General features: G+C 45.3%; 1 protein-coding gene and 1 pseudogene across 2 annotated transcripts in view; both read left to right on the top strand.

Annotated features, from left to right (window-relative positions):
- Ent3 (equilibrative nucleoside transporter 3) overlaps nucleotides 1–19,833 on the top strand; it is a 355,337-nt gene that overhangs the window by 59,349 nt on the left and 276,155 nt on the right. The gene's annotated exons all lie outside the window — the stretch shown is intronic.
- LOC140219960 (uncharacterized) lies at nucleotides 4,488–5,287 on the top strand (annotated as a pseudogene).

Genomic DNA, 19,833 nt, shown 5'->3' with positions numbered 1-19,833 from the left:
ACAGTTAGGTTCATTCAACGAAAATAAAATTTCTAATACATTCTATATATGGATGACGAGTAAAGAAAAGACAGCTCTATTTTATTTTATCGTTATCAATAAACACATTTTTCAGCGCCCTTTGTCTAAATGCTATTTTCGTTTGTACGCAAAACGTTTGGGAGCACTTCAATCACGGTGCGCAAGCGGGCATGTCACGTGGTATTTTTTAAAAAATTTCGCGGGCATCTTTAGTAAGCGAAAAAAAATAGAGAAACTAATAAATAATATATCGAAAATTATAAACTTTAATCAGACGCTTTGCAAACCGCTCTACAGCTTTCTAATCGGAATTTTTTGACTGACTTCGTTGCTTCAGAAGTTGGCTAATCAAGCTTGACTAATTATGTAGTTAAGCAGAATATAAAAAATAGCGTGACTTACTACATACGATAGTCAGCAACATGCATTTGGTCGCGTCGTCTTAGAGTGCATCGGCATATTTTAAAACTCTGGCTGAAGTTAGCTGGGACACTCTGTATGGAAACTTTATTAGATTGGATGAGATATTAAGGAGGGATGGGCAGAGCCCCCCAGTCCAGGGCCCCACTAGCCTCTGCCGCCTGCCTGACCTGGCTAATTTGTCTTGCCAGGTCGGAGCGGGCGAGTTGTGCCTTCCACTGCTCCATAGTGTTACTGTTATTTGGCATATGAGGATGCTTAGTGCACTCCCCGGTTGCATGTATTAGGGTGGGTAGGCCACCGTACCAAGAGCAGTTGGCCCTATAGCAAGTGGGATACATGGCGTTTAGTAATTTTAGATGGGTAATACCCCGGTCTGTATTTGGCGCCAATCGGCTGCTTCTTCCCCACTATTTGTTGTTTTGCAACTGCTGCTGCCAGTGCTTTCATTGCTTGTTTACGATGGCTACTTGTGCAGAGTTGGCCAAAAGACTAGAAAAAGTTGAGGCTCTATCTGAGAGCAAGTTGGATGAGGTATCTGAAAGGCTACTTGAAAAAATTCCAACTGAAGCTTCGTGCTTCAGAACCGAATGTCAATGCTTTGAAACCAGAGATTTAGAGCCTTATTTCTAGTGTCACCTTGCTGAATTCCGTGATCGAGGCAGTGAAAGCAGAAAATTGTAGCCTTGTTACGGCCAACAAGGATCTTAAACTGGAATGAAAACATGACAAATAAGGCTGCGGAAATGCTACAACATTCCAGGCAGGCACGTACCCAGGATTTTTTTCGGGGGGAGGGGGGGGGCAATCCAAGGTACCATTTCTATGCAAATGAGGGGGGCAGGTACCTTTACTAGTACAAATGTGAATACACAAAATAAAGTGTATTTTACACGTACGCCTGTGCGATACACCTCTCCTTTACTTGGCAAACAAAGAGCCACGTCAAACGGACTCGTGCAGGAAAGAAGCGCAGGAAGGACACTGCCAAGACCAAGTAAAGAAGCAAAAGTGTAAAATAAGGATTACTTTAGTAGAATAGAAACAGCAGTTGGCAACAAAGGTACATGGACCGCGCAGAGCTAGGTTACTCCGCCAGCAAATCATAGAAGCAAACAAAATTGTCGTCATGCGGCCTCTTCAATATGGCGTCGTACTTGATAACTCCGGAGCGTCTACTGTTCTTGAAGAATATTTTCATCGGCAGAAGCAATGAGGTGTGAAACAGACCTGAACAAAATGTATAGAATCTTCAAAAGTCTGCGGTGCAGTTCATTTCACTGCTGCACCCGTTTTAATCACGAAACTTCACTGCCAATTGAAGCGAAACTTCACAACAAATAGTTCTAGCGAAGCAGGCATGTTAATTCAGTTCAATAAAAAATTGGCCATTCGCCATTGCACTATAATAGGCGAGGGAAAAGGGTATAAAATTACGCGCAAATAATTTTATTTTTGTAGTCACCGCCTTATTTCCATGACAGAAAAAGTTTGAAGTACGAATTATTTGCAGCCTCGCAGAGGAACAGTGGGGGCCGTTGTGAGGGTATGGGCGGGGCTTCATTGCAGACTTAAGTTGTATCCGACTATGGTAGCGTTTTTTTAATTAGCTCTGGAAGAATTATACAGAAATATATATTTGCGGAACAATCACAGTTCCTTTGGATCCCTTGTTTGCTGCTCTAACAAGGGCTACAACCGACTCGTATTGTTATTTTGGAAGTCACGTAAAGGTGCGTGGCCGTCAGTCGCGTACAACCGCGTATGGCGCAGGAAGCTGCGATTCTAGACGTACTGCGCCCACCGCGGAAGGTTAGAAAAACACCTACATAAGCACAGCAGAGAAGTGGCTACGTTAGGCGGCTCTAATAACTGTTGAAGCGTCATTCAGAACACACGGAATCGTCCTCCAGTTCCGGCGGCGTTGTCTCTGTTTCCTTTTTAAATAAAGAGATGTTCATCCATAAATAGTTTCATAAACAATGGCTAAATTTGTTAATTTTCGATTTTCCTTCCTGTTTGGCTGTTGTCTCGGCCCTCTCCCTTAGTAGATCGCTTAATTTCTCAACTCCTCGAGACTCTTGTTTCCAGTTGCCAATTTTGCACGAAAAGTGCTGTACAATTAGGGAATAGCCAGACGAATTAACGGGTGAGAGTCATATTTCCTATGAGTTTAGGGGTTATTGCAGGGTTTGATGATGGACGCTGTCTCGCATTATTTTATTTTCCGCTTAAATAACCCATATGACGGGTATATGGTTCCGAGGATCTGTCAGCGTCGCGGCGAGACGTCACTCGAGGAACTAATGAAACAAAAAGAAAAGTTAAACGCAGTTGGCATCTTCTCTGGCCGCAACTCGTTCCACGGGCATACAGACCAGCTGACCACGAACTGAATCCCTTTCCTGATCCCTGGATCAGTCTAGACGAAGAATGTTGAACTAACAAAGCAAGAACGACGCGCGTGACCGTTGGATAGACGGTGACAACTGAATGCATCTCGAATTAATCGTGCAGGAACCGAATTGATGAGGAAACTGGCCCTCACATCCCAGGAGACGCCGACAACTACCGCCATCCAAAAGGAGAAAAAAGGCAACAAAATGTTGACCGCCGAATAGCTGTCAAGCCTCAACATTGATTTGGCGGCGCTTTAGGAATGTGTGTGAGAGGCGGTGGCGTGGCCGGGGAGGGGGGGTGTATGCGTCCTAATTCCAGGGGGGGGGGCGGGCCCCCTCGGGCCCCCCCCTTGGGTACGTGCCTGATTCCAGGGCCACCAATGTGGAATTAAAGGGCATCTCGCCGATATTTTGATATCAACAGATGTCGAGGAAATTCGCTGGGTACTTTCCCCTGAAGACTTCCGTCATGTCCTCAAATAAGCAGGGTTAAGAGTTGCACAGATTTTTTACAAGTGAATTTAATTAATTGCTTCGAACACCCCACCTTACCCCCTCCTCAGTTACAGGCAACATTGTGTATGACGTCAGGAGTGTTACATGCAGAGCATGCTGGAATCATGTAGACGACAGCTACGAGAACGTCGAGGCATCTACCATTGTGAGTTAGTGCATGGCGTGAGGCGTTGCTGTAGCAAGAAGTTGCGTTCCCTGTAGACGTGCAAGAGATGTTGCGTTGTTGACTGTTCAGTCCTCGCCATCCACGCAAACAGTTTGAGCCGATGGCGTTCAGCCGAGGTTAAGCCTATATGTCATAGTCGCGGAGTTCGTGAGTCTAGTGCTGGCGGACCTGAGCGACTGACCTGAACCTAATTAAGCCATTAGGATGAAGAAAACTCCTTCTGTAGTTCAGGTTTTGATTAAAACGACGACACGGAGCAGTATCGACATCGGCACGTTGCCGTTTTCGACGGAAAGCTGTCAGCCGCGCTCGCCGGCACTTCCCTACATTAAATGCTACTATGAACATGGGTGTATTTTTACGTATTGTCATGCAGACTCGCTATTTAGCTTCCGAGGGGCAATGCTTGCCTCGTATCACAAATGGGCAGCAAGCGTAGGTCCTTTCGATGCAGAAACGTAAACAACCGCCTCGTTTAGCTGCCAATGGTGTCGATACTGGCATCGGCGTTTCCGCGAGAAAACTACGCGTTCTCTAGATGAACAATCGTACGCGCAAAGTCCTCATTTGTGTCTACATTACGGAGCACATTACGTGCATGACGAGAATACGAAGAATGATAAGTAGGCAGCATAACAACACTCCGGTACTACGGTCTCTCGCCCGCTGTTTTCGAAGGTGTGTGGTCCCTCATATCAGCGCGATTCAGAGTGATTCATGTAGTGTCTATTAACAGCATTTAGCCAAATGTGATTACTCGGTTGGCAACCTGGAATAAGCATGGGAGCTTGAGCAATGAGTGCGCATCACCGTGTAACTCCAATCTAATCAATCAGACCGCATCCCGGTCTACGCGAACACTAAAATGGTGTCAGAAGTGTTACTTGGTCACATGTGAGGGCCAAACCAACAGTCATTCCGTCGTATCATCCCTCAGCAGCAAGCGGCAACCGGCAATCGCAGCCATGGCACACGCACTCCCTCCCTTCCCAAGTTTCGACCTTCGTGCCACAGACGCCAACAATACTGGTCGCGAATGGACCAAGTGGATAGAAAGGTTCGAGAACTTTCTTTTAGCGTGTGATATCACGGCAGATGCACGCAAGAAAGCGCTCCTCCTGCACTACGTAGGCGAGGAAGTCTACGACATATTTCGCTCCCTCCCCGACTGCCCTACACAAGCTGCAACAGCTACAAGCACGACCCAGACCACGCAGAGCCCATCGACGCCGGAATACGATGCCGCACGAGCGAAACTGAGTGCATACTTCGCCCCGCGAGTTAACTCCACCTTTGCGATCTACAAATTTCGCCAAGCCCAGCAAAACGTTGGTGAGCCACTGGACGCATTCTACGCGCACCTCCGGCAGCTCTCTCGCCACTGTAGCTTCGAGAACGTCGACGCTGAAGTCCAGAACCAAATAATCCTCGCCACAACGTCGTCTCGCCTTCGCAAATATGCAATGTTGCATTCCCTCACTTTACCAGACTTACTTAAACAGGGAAGAATGCTCGAGGATGTCGAACGGGACGTATCCGAAATCGAAGATAACGTCGATAGCAATGCGGCAGTGCTCGCAGTGCGCAATAAAGGACAGCACTATGGCCAACGCCAAAGAAACAGCCGACAGATGCCACGACAAACCTATGCACCGCAACGACCTCGTGCCTCATCAGCAGGTTGTCGCAACTGCGGCGGCAAGTGGCCTCACCAAGGCGGACGATCAAGTTTTGCTGCATGGGGCAAGACATGCAAGGCATGTAACAAAGTTGGTCACTTTACACGATTCTGTCGTTCAACGAGAAAAATGGTACAAGCAGTGGACTGTGACAATGGTCCAAGAAGGAATTTACAGACAGTCTGCAGTAAGAAGAGTTCTACTACCAAATAATGTGCTGCCACCCGTGACACCAGTTCAAGCAGTGACGAGTATGTTTTCGTTGCCATGACCTCACCTCAGGCAGGCCCATCTCCAAGTTATTGTCACTGTCAACAATGTGCCGGTCACTTTCATAATCGACACAGGTGCAACAGTGTCAATTGTTGGCGAAAATGACTTTAAGAGCTATCGCCTAAAGGTGAAACTCCAGGAAACATCCGTCTGAGTGTTCCCATACAAAGCAACATCTCCGCTTGAACTTCTAGGCAGTCTCTGTCACAATGAGATACAAAGATAACTGCATTGAAGAAGACATCTTTGTCACTCGAGGAAACTGTGCACCACTCTTAGGCTTCACAGCAGCATCCAACCTGGGGCTTGCCCAGATCACATACCAAGGTAATGAATATCAAGGTGACAAGTCAATCGTGAAAGCATTCCCCAAGTTGTTTAGTGGAGTTGGAAAACTAAAAAACCACCACATTCATCTTTTTGTGGACGACACTGTCCCACTGGTTGCACAACCACACAGGCGTATTCCGTTTGCCTTACGTGACGCCACAGAGAAAGAACTTGAACGCCTCCTGTCAGAAGACATCATTGAGCCAGCCATAGGACCTACACCGTGGGGGTCCCCTGTGGTTATTGTGCCTAAACCGCATCAGCCTGATGAAATGCGAATCTGCATTGACATGCCTGTTGTGAACACTGCCATTCAACGTGAACGACATTTGTGCCCAACAGTGGATGACATCATTGTTGCCTTAAATGGAGCAACAATGTTCGCCAATCTTGACTTAAAGAATGGATATCATAAGTTGGAACTTGATCCTTCCTTAAGGCAACTCACCACGTTCTCAACACATGTTGGCTTGTTTCGCTAGAAACGACTGAGCTTCGGCATCAGCAGTGCAGCTGAAATCTTTCAGAACACTATACGCCAAGTGCTCAACGGCATCCCCAATGTCCTAAATGTTAGTGATAATATTCTTGTTTTTGGGAAAACAAAACAAGAGCACGACTTGTCCTTGGAAGCCGTTCTGCAGTGACTCCAAGAAGCTGGATTGACACTGAATGAAAAGAAGTGTCGCTTTCATCAACGTGAACTGAACTTCTTTGGACTTAATTTTTCAGTTGATGGCGTTCGTCCTGATCCTAAGAAGACAGCAGCCTTCCTATAGATTAAAACACCGGAATCACCGCAAGAAGTGAAGAGCCTGCTAGGAATTATCAATTATTCAGGCAGATTTCTGAGAAATCTTGCTGACCTCACACAGCCTATACGTGAACTGACACTGAAGGGTGTTTAGGGGAGTGGACAGAACGACAGCAAAATGCTCTTGACAGCCTAAAGCAAGCCATGTCCGATGCCTCCACCCTTGCTTACTTTGACCCATCCAAACCGACAGAATTGGTGGTAGATGCAAGTCCACATGGGCTGGGTGCTATCCTCACACAGCGTGACAGTGAAGACATTGTAGTGATAGCTTATGCAAGTAGAGCGCTTACACCAGTTGAAAGTCGTTGCTCCCAAATTGAACGTGAGATGCTCGCAGCTGTATGGGCCATGGAGCCCTTCCATCTTTACCTTTGTGGAGTCAGCTTCCTTTTGCTGACTGATCACAAGCCTTTAGTGAGCGTACTGGGAAACCCAAGATCGTTATCATCTTCCCGCATTGAGCGCCTTGCCCTACGCATTCAACAGTACAAGTTTGTTGTACAACACACTGCAGGAAGTAGTAACCCTTCCGATTACCTTTCCAGACATCCAGTTCATGAAACGAAAATGTGTGCCCGCATCGACAAAGTACGTAATGAGTATGTCAACTTTATCCAGCGCCACAACATCCCAAATGCCTTTTCGGTTCAAGAAGTCGCTGATGCAGCGAAAGCAGACCAGCAGCTACAGTCACTTATCAGTGCTATCCAGCACCCCACACTCACCAGCTATGTCTCAGTTGAACTGAAGCCATTTGCATCTATAAAAACAGAACTAACAACAACGCCCGAGGGCATCGTCCTTCGAGGAACATGCCTAGTTCTTCCCGCTATCCTGCAGAAACAAGCAGTGCTGCTTGCCCACAAGAGCCATCAAGGGATTGTGAAAACAAAACAAATGTTAAGAGAAAAAGTGTGGTTCCCAGGCATGGATAAGCTCGTGCACACTTTGATTGAAAGCTGTCTACCATGTCAAGCAGCTGTTCCCCAAGCAAAGCAAGAACCACTTGCCATGACGGAACTACCCAGTGGTCCCTGGGAAGAAGTATCAGTTGACTTTTGTGGTCCCTTCCCAGATGGAAAGTACGCTATGGTGGTGTTAGATGACTTCTCACGATACCCAGTGGTACAAGTCATACACTCCACAAGTGCAAACAATGTGCTTCCCTCCCTGCGACATGTGTTTTGCCAGTTTGGAATCCCTGCACAGGTAAAAAGTGACAATGGGCCACCATTCTAAGGCAAAGAGTTTGCTGCATTCGCAAAAGAATTAGGATTTCGGCATCATCGGGTCACACCTTTGTGGCCTCAAGCTAATGGCGAAACTGAGCGGTTCATGAGAACATTGAAAAAACATGTTCACACTAGTCAGCTTGAGAACACAGATTGGAAAGTAGAGGTCGACACTTTCCTGATGTCATACAGGTCTTCAAAACACTTGACTACAGGAAGATCACCGTATGAACTGCTGTTTGGCAGACCGATGAGAAATCTTCCGCCTTGCTATGTTGAAGCTACTTCGGAAACGGAAGACGTAACAAAGTTGAAAACAACTGTGCTCGAGAAAAGGGCATACAACAAACAACATGCTGATGCACGAAGGCACGCTCAACCACATCGCTTCTGTGTCGGTCAGCGAGTCTTGTGCAAGCAAGACAGACACAACAAGTTCACTTCGTACTATGATCCAGACCCTTATACCATTTTCAGCGTTCATGGATCACAAATCAAGGCATCGAGAGGAAATAGAGTAATAACGCTCAACTCAAGTTTTTTCAAAGGTGCCTCTGGCCTTAAACAAGCACCAGCCAAAACATCATTTGACTGTGATGACATCATTATCGTCTACCCACCTCAGTGCCAGATCCTGCACCACCTGCATTGCACCAGAGTTCTCCAAGAGAGCGCTACCCAAAGAGAAACAGAAAGCCTCCACGCCATCTTTCTGATTTCGCAATCTGACATTGTGACTGTTCGTTCGTAGGAGACATTCACGACTTTTCAACAGTGAACTGTTTTCCGTTTATGGTTTCCCTAATCACATTGTGTCCGCATTCATTTCATTTTCCCCAAGGAAGGTAATGTAGTGTCTATTAAGAGCATTTAGCCAAATGTGATTACTCGGTTGGCAACCTGGAATAAAGCATGGGAGCTTGAGCAATGAGCGCGTATCACCGTGTCACTCCAATCTAATCAATCAGACCGCATCCCGGTCTACGCGAACACTAAAATTCAGTAGTGATTACGTGCACAAAATTTGCCTGTTTTGATATGTTTTGACATTAATTGATGTCACCGATCAGCGGCTAGCATTATATCTCAAGCGAGTGGCGAGTGGTCGCTGTACCTGCCGGTGTAAACAACTGCACCGGTCGGTGCTTTGTGCTGCCAGCGGCGTTCTTACGGGACACAAATGCCGAAATTCGTGCTCCATATCTTACAGTGAGCATGTGAAGCGCTTCCCTGAGAAGGGGTAAAACGCCTAAAATTGCACGCAGCACGTTTGAAATCAGTGGTTAGGGCTACCCTTGGTCTTCATGTCGCAGCACGATATGTAGCACATGGGCGCTGACTCTCGTGGTGCGGGTCGAATGCGAACGGCGATTCGTGGCTATTGAACTCGTCCGAATCATAACTATCAATATTTGACAGACCCGACGAGCTTGTGCAGCTGACATTGTCACCCGAAGGGCCGGCGTGGTCACAGATCCGCTGAGCGTCTGCTCTTCTCTGGTTTCGTTCGTTGAGCGGGCGAGACCGGCATGCCTTGCGTGCCTTCCCCGCTGGGGACACTCGTATAGACTGGTCTTTTGTAAAACGTCTCAGTGACCCAGAAGCTGCTTTAAACTTACTTATCTGTCTTAAAAAAGTGGTTAGATGAGTCTACTGCCATTGTTAAATGTCGGAAAAGCTTTTCAGCTCCACATAACCGTTGGCTTACAGCTAGGTTAATGAAGAGCTTGCGAAAAAAAAAGAAACTTTCTACAGAAACGTCCCCCGAAAAAAAGCTTCCTCTCAATGCCCGCCCTTCAATCTCGCTATAAAAATACCGCAATGTTCTTAATAAACTCCCATAGGAAGCAAAACGAAATAATTATACTAATAGGTTGCTTAATGCTGGAAATAGCAGCAAGGAACGCTGGAAAATAATTAATTAACTTTTAAATAGATTAACGATTGCTCCTGCTATCACTGAATTACAATAGTCTGACAACGTATATAAGGATACAGAGGATATTGCAAGTGCCTTAAGTGAATTTTTGATTTATAGAACCCCTTTCTTGTCTTATAACTACGAGCTAGCATCTAGAAAGTCTTCAGTCAGTTTACCTCTTTTCAACAGGCTCAGATGAAGCAGCAGAAATTATTACTCGCTTAAAAATGACAAGTGCTGGTCTTGACAACATTCAGCTTGTTCAACTGAAGTGCATCCCCCACCTCATCTCGATTCCTCTCGTTCACTTCATGTTTAAAATTGGCATCTTTCCTCCACAGCTTAAAAGGGCCAGTGTTATAAAGAGGGATAGAGCTTCCATTTCTAACTATCGACCTATTGTCATTCTGTCATCATATAGCAAAATCATAGATTAATGAATAGAGAAGCGACTTACTAAATATTTAAGTGGGGTGTCTTATCCACTGAATAATTTGGTTTTCGCACAGGTGTTTCGACAGATTTCGAACTGCTCTGTTTTACTGACTATATTAAGCATGTCATAGACTTAGGATGTTTTGCCGGGGCCCTGTTCATTCACCTCTTCAAGGCCTTTGATTGTATATTTTATAATATACTTTTAGCAAAACTTAACTCAATTGGATTGGTAGGTAGTGCGCATGAACTAATTTTAGAAGCTATTTGTCTAACAGACAGGAAGCCGTTTGTGTTTCTAACACTCTTTCCACTTTTAAATCCACCGACAAAGGTGTCCCTCAAGTTTCATACTCGACGCCCTTTTATTCCTAATTTATATTAATGACCTGATTGCAAACTTAATACACAGTCTACCTTTCTTGTATGCAGATGATACAACTATAGTTGTGACAGGTCCATCAATACGTTAACTAGCAAGCTGTCCACTGACCTCAGGAATATTTACGACTGGTACAAAGCTTATGGTTTAATAATTAACGCTAATAAAACGCAGTTCGTTGCCTTCCACTCGAGTCAAAACGCTCTTTCTTCTACCCCTGTCATTTAGTATGAACGGCCACCGCCTCCTTAGTACTCCGCAGTGCACATTTTTGTCAGTTGTTCTTGATGCTTATCTCAAGTATTCCCATCACATTTTACATATGAAACAGAGGATAGCTCAAGGTATAAAGATATTAATTATTGCACAACCATTCTTTAATTTACCTACTTTATTCAATATGCATTACGCCTTCATCCATAGTCATATTACGTGCCGTATCACGTCATGGGAAAATACATATTCATCTCATACTTCCACTCCAACGCCTTCAAAACCAAGCCATTCGTATCCATTAATTCATATCAGCCCACCGTTCGCCAGCTCATCTTTGTTACTTCGGCACCATAGGGTATTATCAGTGTGCAATTTGTTCAAATATAAATTGGGGATTATTGTTTTCAAGTCTCTAAACGGTAGCATGAGAGCTAATGTGTTGCAAAAATCATATTTGTCGAACTCTAACCCGACTAGGTTTGCCTCGAACAACAATTTTTACTACCATATGTATGCACTAACTATAGCAAACATACTGCTATTTTTCGACTGCTCAGTTTTGAAATACCATACCATTAAGTACTGAGCAATTGTTTTCTTTATGAGCGTTTAAGAAAGAGCTTGTTTCATTTATTCTTCCCTCTTAAGCGTTGTGTAAATAATCTGCATTGCTATAGTGTTGTCGTCTCTTTCTTTTTAATTTCTGTGTGCTTTTGCATTATTCAGCATGTTTATATTCTTATGGTGTATATTACTCCTGCATATTTGCTGTGTTTACATTGTTACAAATTATTACTGAAGGCTATTTTGTTGCTATTTTTGCATTTATCTCCTCTTAATTTCAAGCAGGAGGTCCCCTTTCAGCCATGTGCTATGGGACCTTCTCCTGAATATGCACCCGAATGCGTGTATTTGCTTACAAATAAAGACATATATATATATATATATATATATATATATATATATATATATATATATATACGGAAATAGAAATAAAGAAAGAAAACGTTGTGGGTGAGGCAGCGGGTATTTTCCGCGGACTCCGCGCTGATCGGCAAGTATGTCTTTGGCATTTAAATGTGAAACCCCAGAATTCATTCAATCATTTAATTTTGGCTAGATCGAGGCATATCGCGCGCACTATATATGCGGGGAAGGCTGCCAACTTTTGTACTGCGCAGTTTGACTAAAAATCTACCGTGCTGCCCTGCTAGACCTGATGGGAGCGCCTTTGCATATTGACACGCGCATCTGTCTCTGGCGGCCACCACCGGGTGGCCGACTCTTGCAAAGATATCGCTCGGCGCTAGGCGTGCGTACATTTATCGAGACTGTCCAGAATGTTGTTGACGGTTCTACATCTAATCAATTCAAATCGGATTGTGTGCTCGACGCCTGTGGTGGTGCACATTCTGAAACGTACTGTAATGTACGAATCTATAGCCAACGAAATCTACCCGTAGGTCATATTTCGACAGCCGCCGATGAGGCTCGCCGCGCTTTTGACACTTGTGGCGCCACAAGTTCGGCACATGAAGTTACATGGGCGCACACAAAGCGCACTTTTGATCTGGACTTGCGCCTTTGCGCAAGCTAGAGGAAGGAGTCAATCGTGGTCGAGAATTTCGATCCGGATCGGTCACGATCGCGTTGTAAAGCGGCCGTCTAACACAGGTAATCAATGAAACCCAGTCATATGCACGACTCTGAGGTGCTGGTAAAGCACCGACCGGTCTTGAAGAAGGTCTCAACATCGAAGGAACACCAACGGACACTGCAGGTTGAAAGGAAGCACGCACGATGCCGCTTCACTGCCAGCTGACCAGACTGCGAGACGGCGATGCGGCCAGTCTCAGCCATAGAGTTTAAAGGAAATTCGGCACCCACCGTCTGTGGGAGTTTTCTAACTAACTGTTCCTTCATGGGAATGACGACACAGTGCAGTCATGGGAATGAAGACATATGGGAGTGCGAGGCTTCGGCTAAAACGTGGATATGACTACAATGATAATGCGTTCGAAAAATAAAATCTTCACGAAAGGTATTCATTCACCCATATTACATGTTTGAATGAAGCTTGCTCATCTACAATGCATAAGCAAGCGAAGCAAAGCAAGAACGGACGACAAACTGTTCCAAAGCGAGCTCGAACCTTGTCTGTCCAACTTTAGCGGCCGGCCGCTGCTACTTTTTGCGTTTCACATAATTGTAAACCCCCTCACAAGTCCTCATAATCAAACAAAACATGTTTTTGGGTAATGATAAAGCTAAAACATCTCTTTACGTGCTGTTTTAGTAGGAAATGAATCATTGTAACAGACGGAACTTTGCTAGCCACGCGCGTGTTCATGTTGTCCTGGCTCTCCGAGAACGCTGGTAACGCGAAGTCACCATATACCGGCATCCCCATGCATACAAGAGCGCAGCAGCGCAATATTTCACTATAGGTAATATGGTCTCAGAGTCTCGCGGGCACATGTCACACACGATACCATAGAGTTTCTCGCTTTATTACCTAGAGGTAAATATGGCGCCGGAGCGCTGTTGTATGCACGGGAATGCCGGCATATGGTGACTTCGCATTACCATCGTTCTCGGAGAGCCAGGACAACTTGAAGACGCTAGTGGATAGCAACACGGAGGAAGGAAAAATACAGGAGAGAGCATTACGTCACGCAGCCAGCATTGGCAAGCGAAAGCTACGTGAAGCGACAGTGGTGGCCCAACACGTGACCTCTTGCGTCGAGATCACGGAGCAGGAATAGACATTTGGTTCCCAGTAGCTGTGCCAGTAGTTTTTATTCGGTGCGTGCTTGTTAGTGTTCCCGCCTGCTGAGCGGAAACACTAAAAGCAACCGCGCACTTTGACATGTGATCACGAGCTCGGCCTCCAGGTTTGGCTTCAATCGCGTTGCGGGATGCTCCCTCCTATCTTCTTTCTTCCTCCATGGCTAGCACCATTCCTTCTGTCACAATGTTTCATTTCCTAGTAAAAAGGCTAGTAAAAGACTTTTAACTCTATTATTACACAAAAACATCTGTTATTCTATTATGAGGGTTTGTGATCGGATGTACAAATGTATGAAACGTAAAAAGTGTAGGTGGGCCGCTAAAGTTGAGGACAGACGACAAGGCTTGCGCTTGCTTTGCGACGATGTGTCGTCTGTTCTTGCTTTTATTCGCTTGAGTGTGCAATGCGGGTGAGTAAACTTCATTGAAAGATTTAATGTGCGTGAATGACAACATTCTATGAAGATTTCATCTTAAGAACGCATTGTGTGCAGCCATATCCACGTTTTAGACGAAGCCTTTCACAGCACCAGCCAACACAAGCATCGCACACCCATATACCGTCATTCCCATGAAGGCAAAGCGACCACTAGGAATCTGCCACAGACGGTGACGAAATATTTCGCTCTAGGCAATATGGTGACAAACTCTAGGTGTGTTGCAATACTTGCTGTAGACGGCAAAGTACCCGGCTAAGTGCACATCGGCCATCTTAAGTCTCGTTCCAATTCTCACGAAGACGTCAAAGCAAACAGCTTCAGGAAGACAGCATCGAAATCAATAACAATGCCGGCTACTTTCCTGTCCAAACAAGATGGCGGCTGAGAAGGACGCTTGGAAAGCCGACAGGAAGGTCGTCTCCGCACTAGAAAACGCATCAGTGCTTTCCTACGCCCTTAATCTAAGCCACATCGTGCTTTTCATAGGTCCGCAGGCACCCCCCCCCCCCCCCCCCCCCCCATAGGCATAAGATATAGAAATAATACGTGCTTTTCTCAACTTTTTCTTGTCGCCGCGAGGTGGCATCACATCGCAGAAGCGTCTTCCATACGTATTACAGACAGTTCGGAAGGCGTTCCATTAGATGGCCTCGAAGCTGTCTCATTGGCTGTCGCTTTGGTTGTCTACGTAGACTGTCCCCGATGCTGGCCAGAATTGGAACACACCCTCTATGCACGATACCTCTCGACTGCGAACTGGCGGTGCGGCCAGTTTCAGCGTTAGCGGCACAGCCGTGAAGTTGGCTTTCCTGCAAGGAGGATGCTTTCTGTGCATGTGATTACGTTTAGAGAATAGCGGCGAGAGCGTATACAGTAACTCTAGCTAGCTGATTGTAGATTCCGCAATGCAGCTTGTCGGGCTCGGAACAGAGAGGCTGATATATATATATATATATATATAATAAAATAACCGTGGCCACGAAAGGAAAGCTTTCTACGAATGCTGTTCATGGTCTTGCCACATATTTTTTCTTGTTTGTGATCCACAGTGAATTGCGAATAATAGAAAGGTTATGAATCTATGAGGAACCTGCTGGCAGATTGTGAATAGCAGATGTGTAACGTGCCCACGAAACTCGAAAACTTATCAAACGCATTCGACGGTACAAGGAGAGTGTGCCTGTGCCATAGTACTTACCCATAGTTGGTTAGTGCTCATTGCTGTCAAACCCAGCTTTATCATTTGCAAGGGCGGGCAAAACCTCTTTTGTTGTATCCTCTATTTTTGCACGTTTAGACAGAGCACAATGACTTTCTTTTTTTTTTAATGGTGAAATTGTTATGCGCGGCTTCGCCCTAAAGTGAGCGAAATTGACGAAGAGAGACAGACAAACATTGCAGTGACCGCTGAATGCGAATATTGACCCGTGTACTTGTTTATCTTTATCGGGCGACCACCTTTCACCGCCTAACAAATGTTAGCGTACAGCGCAGGACGCGCCTGCATGTATCGGAAGTTTCTGGAATGTTATCGATGGTTCCATCCGATGTCTGTCAGCGAACCTTGTGTAATCCGATTGCATGTATGCGCGGCGCGAATAGTGTAGCACTTTGTGGAAGACACGCGGGTCCCAGTGATTATTTATTTATTTATTTATTTATTTATTTATTCCTCAAATGCCCCTGGAGAGGGGTTTTACATGAGGGGTGGGCTGCCTGAAAGGAAAATGCGTTCGATGGCAGTCCTGAACGCAGCCGCACTGGAGTGGTCCGCCGCTTCTTCAGGCAGATCATTCCAGTGTCTCGCTGTACGTTGAAAAAAACGAATGAAGATGGGATGATGTGCGCGCATGCGGGGGGGAACACTGACTTTGAATGATTGGTCCGGGATAAATGGCGGTGAGCTGGCGATATGACGCTGTTACCAATCGGGGCATGATAAAACTTGTGATATAGAATGAGCCTGGACACTTGACGTCTCGCTTCTAGTCTAGGAAGATTCGCATTAGATTTTAGTGCTGTGACACTTGTATATGAAGAATAGTCATGGAAGATAAATCGGGCTGCGCGGTTTTGGACAGATTCAAGCATGTTAGAAAGATTAGTATGATGAGGGTCCCAAATTGAGCACGCGTATTCAAATTTGGGCCTTACCACAGATTTGTAGGCAAGAGTTTTTACCGGAGGAGGGGCAAATTTCAGATGTCACCGGAGAAAGCCTAAGGTGCGTTTAGCCTCGTTAGTTATTTTAGCGATGTGAGAGGACCATGAAAGATCTTGCGTTAAGATAAGCCCCAAGTATTTATAACAGGTCACAGATTATATTATTGAATTACCTAAGAGATATGAGGGTGCTACATCAGAATGCCGACGATTGAAAGAGATTAATGAGGTTTTATTTATATTTAATGACATTAACCATGTCTTACACCATTTTTCAACTGTTTGTAAGTCACGCTGCAGGACAGGGATATCTGAGCTATTGTTAATGGGTCGGTAAATAACACAGTCGCCCGCAAATAGGCGTATGTTAGAAGCTATGTCATTAGGAAGGTCATTAATGTAGATTAAAAAGAGGAGGGGGCCATTATTCTGGAACATTCGACGACTGATGTATAAAAGCCAATGCGCTTGACCTGCTGATCAGATTTTCGACGATCGCCGACTGTGCTCGCCGTTTTCGTTGAGCATTGAGTGCAGCCTGTTCTTTCTGGGCACAGGTTCGCCAAATAAAGTTAGTTTCGCCATTCACAGTTTTGTTTCTGTGTCCTCAACCGTCACTACCACGTGACAATATTTTATGTGCTTTGGCTACACGAAAGCACGTCTGATTACTGTTTATTTATTGACCCTTTTTGCGAAGCAGTTTGTTCTAGAAAAACGAGATGGCGCTTTCGGTGGCGCTCCGCACGTAGCGTCAGTGACAGCGCACGAATACGAAACCACTACCGCTTCCGGCACCTTGCTTCTGTGCGATCAGCCGTCGGATTTGCAACCGAGTTTTCGCTAATGCACTGTGCTCCAATCATGCCGGACTGAATCATGTGGATTGAAGACGTGTGCTGTAGTTGGTTCTAAAGATAGTGACTGGCATACTAAGGAATGGAATGAACCTGTGTGGCCACGTTCGCAGACCGCTGCTGCAACTATCCGTACGTGTTACTGGCACTTCGAGGTGTACGGCTTTCCTCAAGGATACAGAAATTTGCTGATCCGCCAACGTTGTATTGCTAGCCTTCAAAGAAAGTGCTTGAGCCCGGAACGTCGGAAACAGTGAGTACCACTCGTTAAACAATGACAAAGGAAGTAGCGCCGCGTCCTGTTATAGTAAGTTTCGCGCACAGTATCAACGCGCATCTACCCCAACTGGCACGAAACTTACGCCCAGTCTATCGCCAACGTGTCAATAAGTGAATGGGCGCACACTTAGATACATGTGCATTATATACGCACACTAAATGACGGCCAACACCGATAGCGCGCGGATGGTCGATTCTGAATGTTTTGTGACGGTCCTCAAGGGTAAGCGAGTTACTAGCGATAATGCATCTTTTCTGCAAGGTATTACGATGTATAAAACGGCTACGTTTCAAGCCTTCCGCGAAGCAAGAACAAATCTATCGGGACTGAGCACATCCGCGAGCGATAAGCCGGAAATAGTCAGATAGTGACCGCACCGAGGAAATTTACTGAGTCAGAAATGTGACAAGCCGCTGCTTCAAGATATCTGCGAGCTTAAGAACGAAGAGCAAGACACACTAATCCTGATTCAATTCATGAGCGGAAAGGTCGGATAGCTTGGAATGCATATTTAGCCACGCTTTTAGAACAAGCGCCGTATGCGTTGCTCGCACCATTTGGACATAGCTTAACAAGTTCCGAAAGCGCTTTTGCGTGTTCTCTGAAGCTGTGGCCAAAGCTTCGTGTCGTCCACCCAGTCACCGTCCACAATATCTGCCAAAGCAGAGGCTTGCTAAGCCACACCGGCGTCTTGCGCTCCCATTGTAAACACAGAGGCAACGGAGGCAGTGGAGGCAAGCAATGGACGCGTCACCATGTGATCAAGCATGGCAGCGCCCACGGGATCGCCGCTAAAAGGGTCAATAGTTTTCGCGGGCTTGTTCCTGCTTTTCAGGGGGAAAAGACGGATGTCACAAATGTTAATACGAAATGTTCCAGAAAAAATTGTCTTTAGATGATGAGGTAGAGAGAAGGTAGTTTAATGAAAATAAGCACATTTTGTTGTCCTAAATTTGCCTACGCTTGCTGCTCTACAGCGCAGAAGCTCAGGTAAATGAAGTTCAGTAATATTTTTGCAAGTAGCCTTCTTTTTCCTGCCGTTATATGAGCCGGCCAGCTTGCCAGGATGGGTTAAAATGGCTGAGCGCTATCTTGTATCTTGTTCTTGAAATCAAATGACGAAGGAAAAGCATGAAAAGAAACATATATTTTTGGTTTTATCTTATTTTGCAAAAAAGTATACTAGCTAGATTGAAAGGACGAGTTTTGAAGAGAATGGTACGAACAACGATACTGTAAGAAGTCGGAATTCCTATGAAAGTGCCTATCTTAGAAAGTGCGCCTAATCTATTCCCCAACCGAGCTGTGCGAACAAGCTCAACTACCAGCCCTTGAAGCAAGAACCAGATATGAAAGATTGAAATTCCCTTACCTTCTTAACCACAACTACATTAGGATAAACAAATCACCGTATTTCGAAATCAAAACTAACGATACATCCAGACATCGCTACAGTAAATTTTTTACATTACCGGTTTTAAGAAAGACTGCTTTAAGTTCAGTTATTTTCCCCGCACTTGCAAAGATTGGAACACTCTCCCAGACTCCGCTGTTCCTCTTCCACATTGAACGAATACCTTCATAACATTGAGAATATTGTGTTCGCTACTGAGATCGGGCAGTAGGACTGTATTGCCAGTGTGAACTGACGTTTTTTAGCCTTTATGATGTTCTGTTGTCTTGTTTTGTACCAAGATATCGTACTTTCCAACGTCCGAACGTACATTTATTTTCAGTTGAATATCTGTCCATTCTTGCACTTTGTATTATGTTAAAATTTGTCCTCTCCCACGACTGTTATAGTCCCTCTGGGACTGACAGTATCAATAAATGAAATAAAATAAAGTGGAGCAAATATTCGCAACCCGATGAGGCATGCGTGTGCTGCAGCAAACATCCAGAGACCACTCACACATCGTAATGCAATGCGAAGGGATTCACCCAGTGATACCCGGAGATTACGTACGCCTTCCAGAAGCGCTTTGAATTTAAAACGGACGGAATGCGTCAACCAGTCAGCAGTCGAGGTAAGCGAGAGACGTTTAGAATGTTGGTGGAAGAAAGAGCAGGAAAGAAGTTGACACGACTGGATCCATTACAGGCATAGGTAGCGACACAGGGCAGATGGAGAAGTTTAGAGGGAGAAAAGAATATGGAGACGTACACAAAAATTCTACAATGAAAAGCATGTATGGCGACGTGATTAACTCAAGCAGGCTAGATGACAATTTGTTATCACCCTATTTCAAAAGGGACGCAATAAATCATCGTCATCACCACCATACACTCTGCTTCAAATGTGCGCCAAGGTTTAAAAGAAATGAAAGAAGAAGCACCTGTACGCCAGCAGCAAAACAGCGGGAGGAGAAATACCGTCGTACACGCTCCCCGATTTTTCTCGTCTAAGGGTCCCTATTCTATTCTGTCGTCTATATATTGTGCTTTCACCGGTGGGCGACTGTTCAGCTCGGATGGTTCTCCGAGGACACTGTGGGA

This window comes from Dermacentor andersoni, chromosome 8 (genome assembly GCF_023375885.2).
Source record: "Dermacentor andersoni chromosome 8, qqDerAnde1_hic_scaffold, whole genome shotgun sequence".
NCBI lineage: Eukaryota > Metazoa > Arthropoda > Arachnida > Ixodida > Ixodidae > Dermacentor > Dermacentor andersoni.
This window is presented reverse-complemented; position numbering and strand designations above follow the sequence as displayed.